Raw genomic sequence first — 15,977 nt, 5'->3', positions numbered from 1 at the left:
GAAAATGAACTCACAACAACCCAAAACTTATGAGACACAGCGAAGGCATTCCTGAGAGGGAAGTTCATAGCAGTACAGGCCTGCCTAAAAACAATAGAAACATTTCAAACAAACAACCTAACACTACATCTAATAGAACTCAAGGAATAACAACAAAGACGGCCCAGAGCAAGTAGGAGGAAGGAAATAACCAAGATCAGAGCAGAATTAAATGACATAGAGACTCAAAGCACAATTCTAAGGATCAATGAATGCAGGAGCTGGTTCTTTGAAAAGATAAACAAAACCAACAAGCCTTTAAGCAGACTCATTAAGAAAAAAAAGAGAGATGACCCCCCCCCAAAAAAAAACCACAATCAGAAATGAAAGAGGAGAGATACAACTGATACCACAGAAATACAAAGGATTTTAAGAAATTACTATGAAGAACTATATACCAAAAAATTTGAAAACCTAGGTGAAATGGACATATTTCTAGAAAAATATAGTCTTTCAAAACTCAGTGAAGAAGAAGTAGAAAGCATGAACAGACCAATAACAGCAGATGAAATTGAAGCAGTAATCAAAAAACTTCTGACACACAAAAGCCCTGGACCAGATGGTTTCACAGGAGAATTCTACAAAGCATTTAAGGAAGAGGTAACCCCTATGCTTAACAGACTACTCCAAAAAATCCAAAATGATGGAAGACTCCCAAACTCTTTTTATGAAGTCAGCGTCATCCTAATCCCAAAACCAGATAAAGACACAACAAAGAAAGAAAACTTCAGGCCAATATTGCTGATGAACTAGATGCTAAAATCCTCAACAAAATATTGGCAAACCACATCCAACAATACATTAAAAAGATCATACACCATGACCAAGTGGGATTCATCCCAGGGATGCAAGGATGGTACAACATTCGCAAATCAATCATCGTAATACATCACATAAAAAACAGCAAAGATAAAAATCACATGATCATATCAGTAAATTCGGAAAAAACATTTGATAAGGTATAGCACCCATTAATGATCAAAACACTCAGCAAAGTGGGAAAAGAGGGAGCATTCCTCAACATAATAAAGACCATATATGATAGACCTACAGCCAACATCATACTCAGTGCTCAAAAACTAAAATCTTCCCCTAAGATCAGGAACAAATAAGGATATCCACTTTCACCACTTTTATTCAACATAGTATTGGAAGTTTTAGCCACAGCGATCAGACAAGAAAAGGAAATAAAAGGCATCCAAACTGGAAAGGAGGAAACAAAACTGTCATTGTTTGCAGATGACATGATAAGTTAAATCCAATAGATAGAGTAGAAAATTCAATAAATAGAAAGAAAATCCAATAGCTCCTCCAAAAAACTGCTTGACCTAATAAATGATTTTGGCAAAATAGCAGGATACAAAGTCAATATCCAGAAATCAAAGGCATTTTTGTATACCAACAATGAAACACCAGAAGCAGAAATCAGGAAAAAAAAATCCCATTTGATATAGCAACAAGAAAAATAAAATACCTAGGAATAAACCTAACCAAGGAGGTAAAAGACCTGTACTCAGAAAACTACACAACACTGAAGAAAGAAATCAAGGAAATTACAAATAGAAACATATACTGGTTCATGGATTGGAAGAATTAACATCATCAAAATGTCCATACTACCCAAAGCAATTTACAGATTGAATGCAATACCTATTAAAGTACCAATGGCATATTTCACAGACATAGAAGAAACACTTCAAAAATTTTTATAGGCCCATAAATGACCCTGAATAGCTGCTGCAATTTTGAGAAAGAAGAGCAAAGTAGGAGGGATCACAATACCAGATACCAAACTGTATTACAAGGCCACTGTAATCAAAACAGCCTGGTACTGGCATAAAAACAGGCATATAGACCAATGGAAGAGTGCAGAGAGCCCAAAAATAAACTCAAGTCTCTACAGTCAATTAATATTTGACAAAGTGGGCAGGAGCATAAAACGGGGCAAAAATATTCTTTTCAACAAATGGTGTTGGGAGATCTGGACAGCTACATGCAAAAAAAATGACACTTGAGCACCACCTTACACCATACACAAAAATAAATTCAAGGTCGATAAAAGATTTAAATATAAGCCACAGCACCATTAAAGTCCTAGAAGAGAACATAGGCAGGAAACCCTCAGGTGTTTCATGCAGCAATATTTTCACTGATATATCCCCTATAGAAAGAGACATAAAGGAAAGAATAAACAAATGGGATCTCATCAAAATAAAAAGCTCCTGCACGGTTAAAGAAAACAGTATTAAAATGAAAAGGGAACCAACCATATAGGAAAATATATTTGCCAATGATACCTCAGACAAGGGTTTAATCTCCAAAATATATAAAGAACTCACAAGCAACTCAATTAAAAAATGTGCAAGAGAGTTGAACAGACACTTCTCCAAGGAGGACATACAGAGGACCCAGAGACACATGAAAAGATGCTCAGTATTGCTAGCTATCAGAGAGATGCAAATTAAAACCACAATGAGATACCAGTTCACATAGGTTAGAATGGTCATCACAAACAAAGCAACAAACAGTAAGTGTTGTAGAGGTTGTGGAGAAAAGGGAACCCTAGTGTACTGTTGGTAGGATTGCAGACTGGTACAACCACTATGGAAAACAGTATGGAATTTTCTCAGAAAACTAACAGTGGACCTGCCTTTTGACCCAGCAATTCCACTGCTAGGATTATATCTTAAGAACCCTGAAACACCAATCCAAAAGAACCTATGCACCCCAATGTTCATAGCAGCACAATTTACAATAGCCAAGTGCTAGAAGCAACCTTGGGCCCATCACTAAATGAATGGATCAAAAAACTATGGTACATTTACACAATGGAATTCTATGCAGCAGAAAGAAAAAAGGAGTTCCTACCCTTGTGACAGCATGGATGGAACTGGAAAGCATTATGCTAAGTGAAATAATCCAGGTAGTGAAAGACAAATACAAATACCATATGATTTCACCTTTAACAGGAACATGATCTACAAAAACAAAGAAACAAGCAAAATATAACCAAAGACAATGAAATTGAGAACAGGCTGGCAGTGACCAGAGGGGAGAGGGGAGGGAATTTCAGAGGAAAAGGGGAAGGGTTTGCAGGAAGAAGTATGGAGGACATATGGACAATAACAAGGGGGAGGGGGCTGGAAACGGGAGGGAAGTGGGGAGGGTTGGGATGGGGGTAACGGGGGAAAACTCTACTTGAACAACAATTAAAATAAAAATATTAAAAAAGTGATTATAACAATGATTCCTTTTTATTTGCTTAGGTACAAAGAGAAACCTAATAGACTGTAATATTATAATCCCATTTCTCATATTATAGAGAACTTTTAATGTCAATATTAATATTTATAATTTATTGAGCATTTATTTTATAATTGAGCACCTATGTACTAAATAAAGTATAAAACAATGTTATAATTGGGCCTCTATTTGAAACTTATTGAGCAACTATATACTATGTTCTGTTCTAAGTACTTTACAAAGCTTAGCAATTAAGCAATGCAAATCTAATTGTTATTTCCTGACTTAAATCTTTCAAGTGAGACAATAAAGTTTACTTTTTAGGTAATAAATCTATTAAATTAGTTCTTACATCAGAGATTACCTCTTCTAGGAAGTCATTACTGATTCAAATCTGTATTAGGTGATCGTCCTAAAATCCACTCAGTATCAACTAAACTGAGAGGCCCAAATTATAAAAATAAGTATTAACCACTTTGCATTAATTCCCTATTACTTACTAAAATCTCCTGTGTACTTTTCTGTTTTTTCCACTGTAGCACAGATTTCTTGAAGATAGGCACCTAATATAGTTTGGAACACAGTGATTGTTAAATAAATATTAAATGAATAGATGAATTTAAGGGACAAATTACATTAAAAGTCAAGCTTTATGATGTTTTTTCAGGCTTTACAAAAGACATTTAGTTTTATCCTGTCATTTAGTTCCCTCAAGTGATTTTAACTGCAGACATTATCACCATTTTAGAGATGAGAACACTGAGTAACACTTATTCTGATTAACAGGAAAGTAACCCCAAGTACTTGGATATGAGCCCAGAAGTTCCAACTAAGTAGCACCTTCTCCATTAAATCCCACTGGTTTTCATTAATGGTTGGCTCCCCATGTAAAATTGAATTAGAGGGATACAGCTTCTAGTGCAAGTATATCATTGGAAGTGGTTTCTGTGGCACAGAATAAATGAAAAGATGTGTTTTTCTCATTACCTCATTATATATAAAGTTTAAAGCATACTTTGAATTTTTAATATAAATAATGAACAAATGAACATACTCTAGCCCTTTTCAAAAATCTTTCCCTCAGTTTTTAAACTCTCACCTACTTATTTCCTTCCTTCTTTCTAAGGCTCATAGAGGGCACTCACAAAGTGCTACTCACTTCACTCTTTAGGGAAGTTCCACTGTAAAACATACCACACACTGCAATGAAAGGCGCAGCGCCACCACCTCAAATCTCCTCAGACCTCCTCTTCTCCACGACAGAAGGCGGGGCCAATTTCCCTCATTCAAATAAAAAACCATGTGATTTGCATAAGGACCAGCCAGTCCGTCAGCCTATTGGCTGATAGTGTAGAGGGCGTGGCCAATAGTACGACCACCGAGCCCCGCCTACAATTATTTGCATAACGGCCTCGCGCGTGCAGGGAGAAGCGGGTTTGTTTTTGAATCTGCGGCGGCGGCGGCGGCGGCAGCAGCAGGAGCAGCAGTGACGGAGCGGCGACTGAAGCGCGCGAGACTAAGGCAGCAGCTTTGGGGGCGGCTGCGCGGAGGGCGCTGTGGGAAGAAACTTGATTCCCACTTTCTCGTCTCTTGCCCGGAAAGGTATATGTGCATCCTAGGGGCAGTTATAACAATATTTTCTTAAATTACTATTGTATTTCTGTAGAGTCAACACCGCATTATGGCGGCTGCGGGAGTTTTGTTTGCGCGTGCGTGGTTGCGGAGCTGCGGGCTGGCGCTGCATGGGAGCACGTGATCTTGCGGGGTCGGGCTCTAGCTGCAGTTGTGCAGCGGACTGGGCGGTGGCTGCGCAAGCGCAATATTCGTTTTCAAGATCTAATGTTCTTGTTGGACGCCATTTGGGTTCTAGATTTAATTTCCCTCGTTCTCGAGGGGTTACATTTTGTTACCCTCAAATTCTCACATTTTTTCCAGAAAAATGCTTCTCTTATGTTGTTCTTGGTATGCAGAGCTCAAACTGTTTTCTTAAATTTTTCTCCGATTCTGAGAAGCTGTGGACTTTATTTTCTGTGAAAGTGATTGTCACTTATGGTTCTCGATTATAATTTCACTTTTAGAGTTTTGCTGGATTCAAGCTTATATTTAGGAAGGTGAATATCAGCACCTAGTGGTGTTCTCACAGGAAGTGCATTTATTTGAATTGCATAATTGCAAATATATTTTTAACCCTATTTTTACTAGTGCTGTCATCTTGGGATGTTTACAGAATAGAAATAATTTGAGTTTTTGAAATATGAGGGGGAGGGTCATGGGAGTTGTTTAAAAAGAAGTATTTTTAGAAAATATTTGATCCTAAGTCAATGAAGGTTTAATTTGAATTAGTTTGTGTGCCTCTGTTTATACTTATATTTTAGTTTTACATTTTTCAGTCTCAGATGACTTGTGCATTGCTGCTTCAGTTAGAACATTTTTGTTACTCTTTTAAAATTAAGTCATTTTCTTAGTATTTTGTTATATAAAATATAAAACTTGATAAATTTTTCTGACAAAGACTTCTGTGAAGAACTTCCAACTACACTGAGGCCTTTATGAGGAAATTAAGTGAACCATCAATAAAAATTACCAATATACATATGTCTAGGGTAAAGTTGTGTTTGGCTTTTTAAAATTGTAAGTGCGTTCCAGGTTTTACTTTCTTAAAGAAGGTAGTTGTAAGTATGCTATTGATTATTTTAGTTTAAAATGGTAGTGCCACTTTATTTAAATCTTACATAACATGCTTAGGAGAAGTATTATACAATTTGATATAATTCTACCATTGTGCAAATTATTTCTTACTGGGCCAAAAACGTGTAAATGGTTTTCATAAACTTCATCTGTGGTTATAACAGTTTGTTGATAAGTTTAAAGTTTAAATCAGTCCCCTGTCAAATGAAGAAGTGGCTATTGCTTTGCAGTCTTGGTTGCTTTAGGGTCGTTTTTATTGCCTTAACTTCAAACAAGTACTATTAGTAGCATTAAGATGTAGTTGAAAGGAATACTTGTGGTTGGTGAATTTTTGAAAAATAATACCACACACAACATAGAATGGAGTGATAGGAAAAATTCTTTTTTCTTAATAGAAAATTTGTCGTTAATATAATTCCTGGGCTTCTGGAGTCTTCTACTCAAATATATTTAGAGGGCAGTTGTGCAATCTTCCCCTTTATACTTCTCTGGTGGTTTACCCAGCAGACTCCTCCCCCACCTCTTTTGACATTGTTTCTGGTGGTTTTTTTTTAGCATTTAAAATATGTTGTATTTTTCTGTATCTGTGTGTATGTTTCTGTGTATGTGTAGACACATACATATTTAGGTTATGAAAAGAACTTCGATCTTAGGGAATGGTACACTTTGTATTTCCAGAAAAGTGAAATATTTTGGTGTATACATTCAAGCTGATATTTTCGTTTGAATATAAAATGATTACCTCTTAAGTTAACGTTGAAGCCTCGAAAGAGGTACTTTGAAAACACTGAAAAACGTATTGAAAAATGTAAGTATTTATTGGTAGAACAATGTTGCTGTCATCTTTGTTAGAAAGGCAAATAGAGTTCTATAAACAGAAAACTAAGATCAATGAATTGTCTGAACATACACTGTTCATTGGTACTGTCAATACAAGCTTGTTTTGACATTTTATTTCTATGGTTGATATCACAAAATTTTGACACGTATGCATCATATATAACTATTAAAACTAGGTTATTACAGGAATGAATAAAAGTTACTGGGGTTTTAAATCTTCAGTTTTGTGAAATTAATAAATTGCATTTTTGCACATTCGGAACATGTTGACATTAATAATCATTTAGAAATAAATGCTCTAAATATTTTGGTGATTTTTGTGATGTTCCCATGGTTGAGCAGTTGATCAATAATGATTGATCAATAATATTGATTGATCGATCTGTTTTTAATTGGATCATGATCTTATTCCTGTTCTTTTAGTATCATGTTGTGTATATTTTTCCAATTTATTATTCTCTTAGAATGTGTCTTTTAAGGTTATATGATATTGTGAGAACATTCCAAATTATCAAATATTCTTCAAATATGGTTTTTTTTTTTTTTCAAGATTTTATTTATTTATTTTTAGAGAGGGGAAGGGAGGGAGAAAGAGAGAGAGAGAAACATCAATGTGTGGTTGCCTCTCACATGGCCCCCACTGGGGACGTGGCCTGCAACCTAGGCATGTGCCCTGACTGGGAATTGAACCTGTGATGCTTTGGTTTGCAGCCTGTGCTCAATCCACTGAGCTACACCAGCCAGGGCTCAAATATGTTTTTAAATGGCCATGTAACATTATCTCTATTTAGAATGTACTGTGACTTACTAAACCTTTTTTTGTTGTTGACTGTTTTGCATGTTGCCCATTTCTCTATCATAACTAATGCTATAGTGAACATCCTTTTCCATGGGTTATGATCTACATCTTATAAAATTTCTTTGAAATTAATGTATTAGAGTGCTTTTAAAGCAATTCACAAAATTGATAAAAAGTGTTTATGAACAGCATTTTCCATAACACCATCAGTGTGGTGGTTGAAAAATAGTATCTCATTAACTTCCTTTTTTCTATAATTAGTGAACTTGAACTTTTTAATGTTTAATATGTGCAGTTTTCTCATTTGTTGTGAATTAACTGTGTGAGGTTTTGTGTGTGTGTATTTTTCTGTGGTAGGTAATGTTTTTGTTATTTGTAGCAGCTGCTTATATTCGCCTTTTGCTTTTCATATTTTGTGTAGTTTTTTTTAGTTCATTATTTTGTAAATTGCTCATGGTTTTATATATTGAGAAGTGTTATATTTTACATAGTAAAACCCGCTGGTTTTTTTATTTGTGATTTCTTCCAGGATTTCTCTGCCTAGAAAATACTACCTGCTGTGGGATGACTAAATGTTCCATCTATGTTGTATATTTTTTCTAGAACCTAACAAAAAATATGTTTTAATGTGTATGGAGTTTATTTTAATGTACTGTGTAAAGATGGGTTGCTAGTTTCCGCTTTTTCCAAACATCTAGTTTTCTCAGAATTTTGTTGTAGTGATCCTTCTTTTATTGCTTTGTTTCTTTTGATCTTAACTACTAGGTTTGAGCTATCAGTTCTGCTTCATTTACTTGGGATGTTTTAAGTCAGGGGATCTATTGGTCATGGGTTCTATACATTGGCTTAAAGAGTTCCTTGGATATCTTGATGTACACAATATTATGTGAGTGCATATGTGCACTTTTCTTAGGAAAGAGTGATACTTTTCATTAGCTTCTCACAGGAATATGTAATATAAAATCTAAAAGGTTAACAACCACTGTATCGGGGTCTTTTTCGTATAGAAGTACTGAATTGTTTTATTTGCTGTGGTGTTATAGACCACATAAATGTATACTCATAATTCCTTTTCACAGTTTTTTAAGCTAGTGTTTCCTGTTTTTGCAGATGAACTGTAGATTCATGTGGTTCATTTTTAAAAAGCCAACTATTTGTAGTTTTGTTTTGAACTGCATTAAACCTAAATTGGGGTGAGTTTAAATCTTTATAATGTTTGTTTGTTTTTTGAATATGATACACTTCCTGAAGATCCCACAAACATGTATTACTTTTAGGAACTCAGAAAATTTGTGATACCTGTTACTTTTCACTAAGGTATTATGTACTCGTTTTCTAGTGCTGATACAATGTTAATAGGGATGAATTGGAAGAGTATGTAATAGTACATTTCTATTTTTAATCTGCTTTAGGACATGACAACATGAAAATAGAACAAATGTGAAGTTAGAAATAGGAAAAATAGACTTTTAAGATAAAATGTTCTACAATACTTGAAACCAAATTTTTTCTTCTTTGGTTAACATAGACTTCTCTTTTTAATGGAGGAATTTTGAAAAGTTATTCACTTGCTGGTCAGAATGGAAACTAATACTATAATAAAGTAAAAATTTTTGATTTTGGTCTCTGATAACAAGTATTATAATCTCTCTCATAAGGGTGTTAACCTGATAATTTAAATTGATTCCTTGTTAAATCTACTGTTTGTACTGATTGCAGTGAATAGTATCATCTTCATTAATAGTGATCTATTTCAGTTGTAAATCTACTTTATCATTTTTGTAATGTGTATAGGATAGAAAGTCAGGTTATTTCAAAATATTTTTATTGAACTAGTTGAAATTGATGAAAAAACAGGAAGTAAAGGTAGAAAAAATGGTGAAATACTATTCACTTTGTGAAAATAAATCTAGGAAATGGGTAGGATTGTAAAGATATTATTAGCTTCTCTTAAGCATTTTCTTTTTTTTCTTGTAATGAAAAATTCCCATCTTGGATCTCTTTCAAGCAAATCTGCTTCAGAAATTTTTGTATTCTACTGTTTTTGTATGATCTTTGTCCTTATCTGAGAACTTTTCCTAGTTCTGACAAATGATACTTGTTTTTTTCAGGCTATAATAGATGAGAACCAGCAAATTTGGGACAGAAGTGCTACCAGAGAAATATATATGGTTAGTGGCAAGAGATGATGGCTAGCATCTTGATAGTGTAGAGGTGTTAGATTTCAAGTGTTAGAAGCAAGAATTTAAAATCTTAGTTTTGAGGTTATTTAGTTTGGGAATCATTGTTCCTAGAGCTGAATCAGCATTATGCAATCATTATATAATCAGTAATCAATATGGTAATTGACAATCTCATTAGTTATTCTGAATTATAGAGAATAGTTATATTTAACTTGTTCAGGAAGGCAAAAAAGTGTATGATTTAGTTTAGAAAGATTTCTGTTATAATATTTTTGTTTTGAGTTATGCAGAAAATTCACACATTGGCGTACCTAATTTTGAGGATGAAGTTCTTACTTTTGAGTTCCTAACAGTTGTGGGGCATATTATAGATTAAAATTAGGTGGTGTTTTAATAGTATTTACATAATTGATTACACAAATATCGTAAGAATTCAGTATTTTTTTGAAATTCAGTGGTTTCTCCTGTCATGTAAGTTTGTTCAACACAGAAAAGTAAAAGTGAGTTCCACCTGCAAAATGAGAAGATCAGGGCACTAGTGCTTATTTATACAATGTGAATGTTTTCCGTTTTGAATTTTAATCATTTGCTTTTCTGAGCCTTTAAGATAATGACTCAACCATCTCCTTGGCCACTGTCCAAAAAAATGTGGCAGACCTAGGTTTATGGGTATAGTTAATATTGCCTCCCTGACAGTCTGTTAACTGGATCTACATAAACATGGAAGTCTGGGAAATGAAGATGACCTGTTAACTTTACCATCAGAAGTATTTACTTATTCATGTCTGCAGTTTTTCATTGCTCAGAATAATATAATAATGTTTTGTGTTACTTTGTATCTAATAGCTAGGAATAACTAGCTAGAAACCCTTTAGTGTGTGAGAGAGGGCCCTTTGATGGTGATAGCAGTGTCAAAATGTCTGTCTTTGTTGTTTGTATAGCCCTGTGCTACTTCCAGGAACTATTGTCTTAATGGAAAACTTAGGAGTTATGTGTGTAGCACTCTGGCACTTTTACATTCTAATAAGAAATTTGAATTTTACGTTAGAATAGTGATTCTCAGAACAGGCAGAGCTGTAACAGGAGCTCTTTTTGAGTCAGTAATTCACAAAGATCGTATCTTCCATTTTGTAGAAAGGTAAACCTAGAAGGTGGAAAAGAGAATCTGCTGTTTTGAGGACCAGGATGAAAAAGGTTTGGTGAAACAATAATGACTTGATTACTTCAGCTCATTTTCAACTAAGGGTTTGTAGTTTCAGAATGTGTTTGCCCTGTTATTCTTATTAGAATAAATGTTTTAAGAAAAGGAAGAGATAGGGGGAAGCATGGAAGAGAAAAAAAGACTATCTTTGAACTTTTTAAATTTCTTTTTAGGTGGTAAATATCAGGAGCTAATCAGATGACAGTAAAAGATTAAACTTCTCTGAGAGACTCTATTACCATTGTTTAAGGATGATAAATGTTTATTTTCCTCGTATAACACTACAGCAGACCTTTTTAGGGTTTACAGCTAGCTTTGGATTAACAAATGGTTTTCATACGCTGAATATGGTTTCTAGGTAGAACTACTACAAAGTTTCATCAGCCAGGGGCAAGGGAGAAAAGACAGTGAATGGGAATGCCCACTCATTCTTTTGAGAACATAACCTAGAAGTGGGACATACTACTTTGACTCATGTTTTATGGCTGAAAATTTAGTCATTGGAACATACTTAGCTGAGAAAAGAAGGCTGGGAAATACAGTATCTAGTTGGACAATCATGCATTGGGCTAGAACTAGAAAATTTTATGAGTGAAGGAGAGAAATGGCTATTAGAAAACAACTAGCATTTTCTGCTACAAAAGGAAGCTGGAGAAGTAGTCTAAGTAATTCTTAATTTTATATTGAAAACTGGCTTTTTGTTTTATGAATTAGATCCAGTTATAACTCTCTATGTCTTCCTTTGAAATGGAATTTTGAGAGCTTCATGTTCATGATTTGTGGCTGAGGTTCTGGTTATTATAAATGTTTATCTTATTTGGTAGGATTCTTCCTCTTTTCTCCTTGCCTTTGAAAACATTAACTCACACCCTGGCCTGTGTGGCTCATTTGGTTGGAGCATTGGCCCATAAACCAAAAGCAAAAGGGTTGTGGGTTCGATTCCCTGTCAGGGCACAAGCCTGGGTTGCAGGCCAGGTCCCTCCTAGTTAGGGTGTGTGTGAGAGGCAACCAATTGATATTTCTGTCTCACATCCATCTTTTCCCCCTCTCTAAAAAAATCAATAAACGTGTTTTCGAGTGATGATGAACAAAAGTTAAATCATGATTACTTTTGGAAGAACTGTAATTTTAATTTAATTTTTAAAACTTTAATATTTTTGAACCTTGCCTGTTAACTTGCTTATTTTAAAAGGATGAAGGATAGTGGGTAATTATATGACATTTGTTTGAACCATTTGTTTTAGTCTCTTAAGTTGAGTGTATTTTTTTCATTATCTTCTGTTTTTTCTTCTTTTATAACTATAGATGTATATATGAATATATATACAATTTATATTTTCAAGATGGAAGATAATTTTTGAAGACGTTGTAATATACATAAGTAAAAAGATTGTGATCATGAATTCTTTGCATATAGGGGAAACTTACATGATTAATTAAAAATAGCTTTCTGTAGATGATAAATAAAACAATAGATATTTGTGTAAGGCATAGAAAGTGAGACTCTGTTGTGAGGAGATCAAGGAAATCTTAGTATTATGTTAGGAGAACTCAAAGTAGCTCTCCTAACATAAATCCTTGATTTTTGTAAATAAGAGTCATTGCTCCCTTCCTGCATACTTTTTTAAACCTAATAAAGGAGAACTGTATTTATTCTGAGCTGGAAGTTCTCTAATTTCTCTTTTTTACTTTGTATCTCTTTTAAATGCATTTATTTCCTTCTACTTTTATGTTTATTGTTATTTGTATAGTATTTTATAAGCTTCCTGCAGTTAGAAATATTCTATTGATATATTTGACAAATGTCACATTTTAAAGACAAATTTCTTCTAATTAGGTTTGATTAAACCATGATAAGACCACTTTGAAAGCTATGAGATTGCTTTCTATAATGCCTACCTCAATATCCAGTAAATAAATATTTGCTTATTAAAAGAATAGAACCCATTTGTTTTAGGTGGATGTGAAAAAAAGGGGAGTAAGATATTCTAGCTCCTTTCATTTAACTCATGATTATCCACAGATGTCAGAACTGTTTCTTTTTAAAAATAATTTACTTAAGCACCCACTGGATAAATTGTCAAAGACAGATACGCAGTTTGCTTATGAAAAATTACAAATGGTAAAACAACTTGAAGAATAAGTTATTCAGTAAGAAATAGAAGAAAATTAAGAAAACAAGGAAACACTTTTGTTTACCTATAAATAAGCTTCTAAAAAAACTCTGAAAGACAGATAATGTACAAATTAGTAAGGGTTTGATTAAAAAGATGGAATAATATAATTTTGTGTTTTAACTTTGTGTATGTAATTCCTTCCCCTCACAAACTTATTGTGATATAAAAGTTGGAAAATAAAAGCAAACAAATAAACGAAGAAAAAAAGAACAAGAGAAAAGACCAAGTATTTTCTTAACCAGTTAATAATATATAGTGAAGTGGAAAGAACAGTAATTTTGTGTTGGGACCTGGGCAATTAGTGTTTCCCAGCGGTGTTCCTTATATATAAAATGGTGATTCCACCTACTTGCTAGGATTATTGTGAGACCTATAAGAGATTAGACATGTAAAATTCTTAGTATTTGTTTTTGGCACATTTTTCTTAATATGACTTCAATGAATTGGTGAATCAGTCAGGCATGAGTATATGCTAAGAGGCAGCATAATGCAGTTATAGGAAGCCCTGCAGTGCAAGATATATAGAAAATGACAGTGTTCTTGATTACGGGAGCTAGAATTTAAATGCATTTATAAAGTAATTTAGAAAAGTTAGTTTGATAATACTACTCACTAGTAGAGAAAAATACACATTTAGAAAAGTAGTTGATTTGCAAAGATTTGAGAGGGAGTCGCGCTTTAAGACTGATTCATTAAATTATAAAAAGTGTTGTTTTTTTAAAAAAGCATCAGCAATTGGGTTGTGTTTTTTGTTTTGTTCTGTTTGCATTTTTGACCAGTGCTTCTCCTTTAATAGTTTATTATGGAAATTGTCACACTAATTGAAAAGAAAGGGTGGGAAAATAATGTAAATTGCTAAAAAAATTAGATAAAAAATACTGAATGTGTAAAAAACCCCCCAAGTATTAAGAATAAAAACCCTATAAGATTACTAAATTCACTAAGTTTGCAGTAAGCCTCTTTATCTGTTCATGGTGAAAAAACAGCCATATCTCACATTAATTATTTATCTTCAAGGTTTGTCACATTTTTTCAGACAACCATCATTGTGAAAGTTAGAGGTATTGTCATTTATTTTGAGTACTAAATCCACATAGGATTACTTCCCCAACCCCCATACCCTGCTTTTTTGTTTTTAAATTTTAGGGTGCAAAGTGCTCCTTCCTCCTTTACCTTCCAGCAATGGAGCTTGCTTACTCAATATTGAGGCAAAACAAAGTGTCAGTTTTCTACCATAACCTTTTCTGTGGCCAAGCGTCTGTCTTTTAAGGCACAGATTTAACCACATACATTTGTTCAATACTTTTCTTATTATTTATTTTGATTTTTTATTTGACCATTTTCTTTACATTGGTCTAATAAGGCATTGATGAATGTTTTGTGTTTAACAGTACTATATCCATTTGGTAGAGGTTTAAGACTTAATGTCTATCTAGATGTTTTGTAAAGTGTAATAATTAACTTACATACTTTTATCTGCTTGATTGCAAAGTCAGGAACCAAGATTTGGTTCCTGGAACCAAGAACCATGTATTTCCTCAATGAGTTTTTACCAGCCCTACTTAAAACTGTAAGATATCATGGTTCCTGAGATTCCCACATTTTGTCAATGTTTCTTGTCTGTCAGGAAGTAATATTCTTTATTCCCTTAAAGCTGAGAATCCGTAAGTTATAGAAGAGATACTAAATTGACTTGCTGTGAAGACTGAGTAGGCATCATTCTTACATTTGAGATATCCTTGTTGTCATAACTGATTATAGGAGATTTGTTTTTAAAGATCACAGTTCTCTTGCCATGGTTACAAATTTATCCAATTTTATCCTCGTAGGAAGGAAAACACATTCTTATTGAAACTATGTGAACTGGCCATAAAAAGCAAAGAGACTCAGTTATGATACTTTATATAATAATCATTGTTCTAAGTATTTTTTTACAGGAGGCCAATATACTCAGTGATTTTATACAAGATTGTTCTTAAAATGTTCTGGTGGTTTATTAACATAACCTATATTAAGATCTTTTATAGGGTATCTTCTAGAATTCTGAGTGTATGAGATCAAGATATTATTTAAATTACTATTTATACAAAGTTTATGAGATCTTTCCAGAAGGTATCCAGCCATGCAATATGACAATTAGAGACATTTATTGAAGAAGGTATAAGAAACATTGTACATAGGACAATGATGCCTCAGTCCTCTTTAAAGTAGGCACCTTGGGTCTGCACACAGTTCTCCCAGTTGCCATAAGCTGCCCCGTCGTATTTTCCTGAATCTCATTGAAGATCTGAAATCTCTTCCCTTTCAAAGGTGATTTTAGTTTTGGGAAAAGCCAGAAGTTGCAGGGCACTGAATTTGGGCTGTACGGGGTTTGAGTCACCTGGATGATTTGATGTTTCACTAAAAGACAAAGGTGATGCATGAGTGGGGTCATGATGAAGCTGCTTATCACCACTTGCCCATAGTGGCACTGACTAGTACAGTGAAGTCGTCATTGTTTATGTGTGGTGTTCAGGTCCACTCTTCTTACCTGCCAGGTTACATCGATGTTGTGGAAGCTGTTTTCATGTTAACAATGGCTGGACTTTTTCCAGACAGACCTGGTATCTTAATTGAGGATTAAAAGGAGATTAGAAAGTATTTTCCTATATGACCATTAGAAATAAAATATTAACCACAATTCAGTTCATTTCGTCCTAGGTGATTCTTGTTTTACTGATGTGTAGGGTTAAATAATCTACTTGACACAAAATTGTCTGTACCTGACTAATAGAATTCTTGACCCATTCTCTTGATACAGTTTTGAG

At 33.9% G+C, this 15,977-nt stretch overlaps 1 protein-coding gene across 1 annotated transcript in view; it reads left to right on the top strand.

The window, feature by feature from the left end:
* The first annotated feature begins 4,661 nt into the window (after window positions 1-4,661).
* The window catches only part of LOC114513247 (activating transcription factor 7 interacting protein), a 121,692-nt gene continuing 110,376 nt past the window's right edge, over window positions 4,662-15,977 (top strand). Inside the window, exon 1 of the mRNA XM_028532481.2 lies at window positions 4,662-4,884. The gene's annotated coding sequence lies outside the window, so the exon portion shown is untranslated. The remainder of the gene's footprint in view (window positions 4,885-15,977) is intronic.

This window comes from Phyllostomus discolor, chromosome 2 (assembly GCF_004126475.2).
Source record: "Phyllostomus discolor isolate MPI-MPIP mPhyDis1 chromosome 2, mPhyDis1.pri.v3, whole genome shotgun sequence".
Taxonomy (NCBI): Eukaryota; Metazoa; Chordata; class Mammalia; order Chiroptera; family Phyllostomidae; genus Phyllostomus; species Phyllostomus discolor.
Note: the sequence above shows the minus strand (reverse complement) of the source record. Positions and strands in the feature narration are given on the sequence as shown.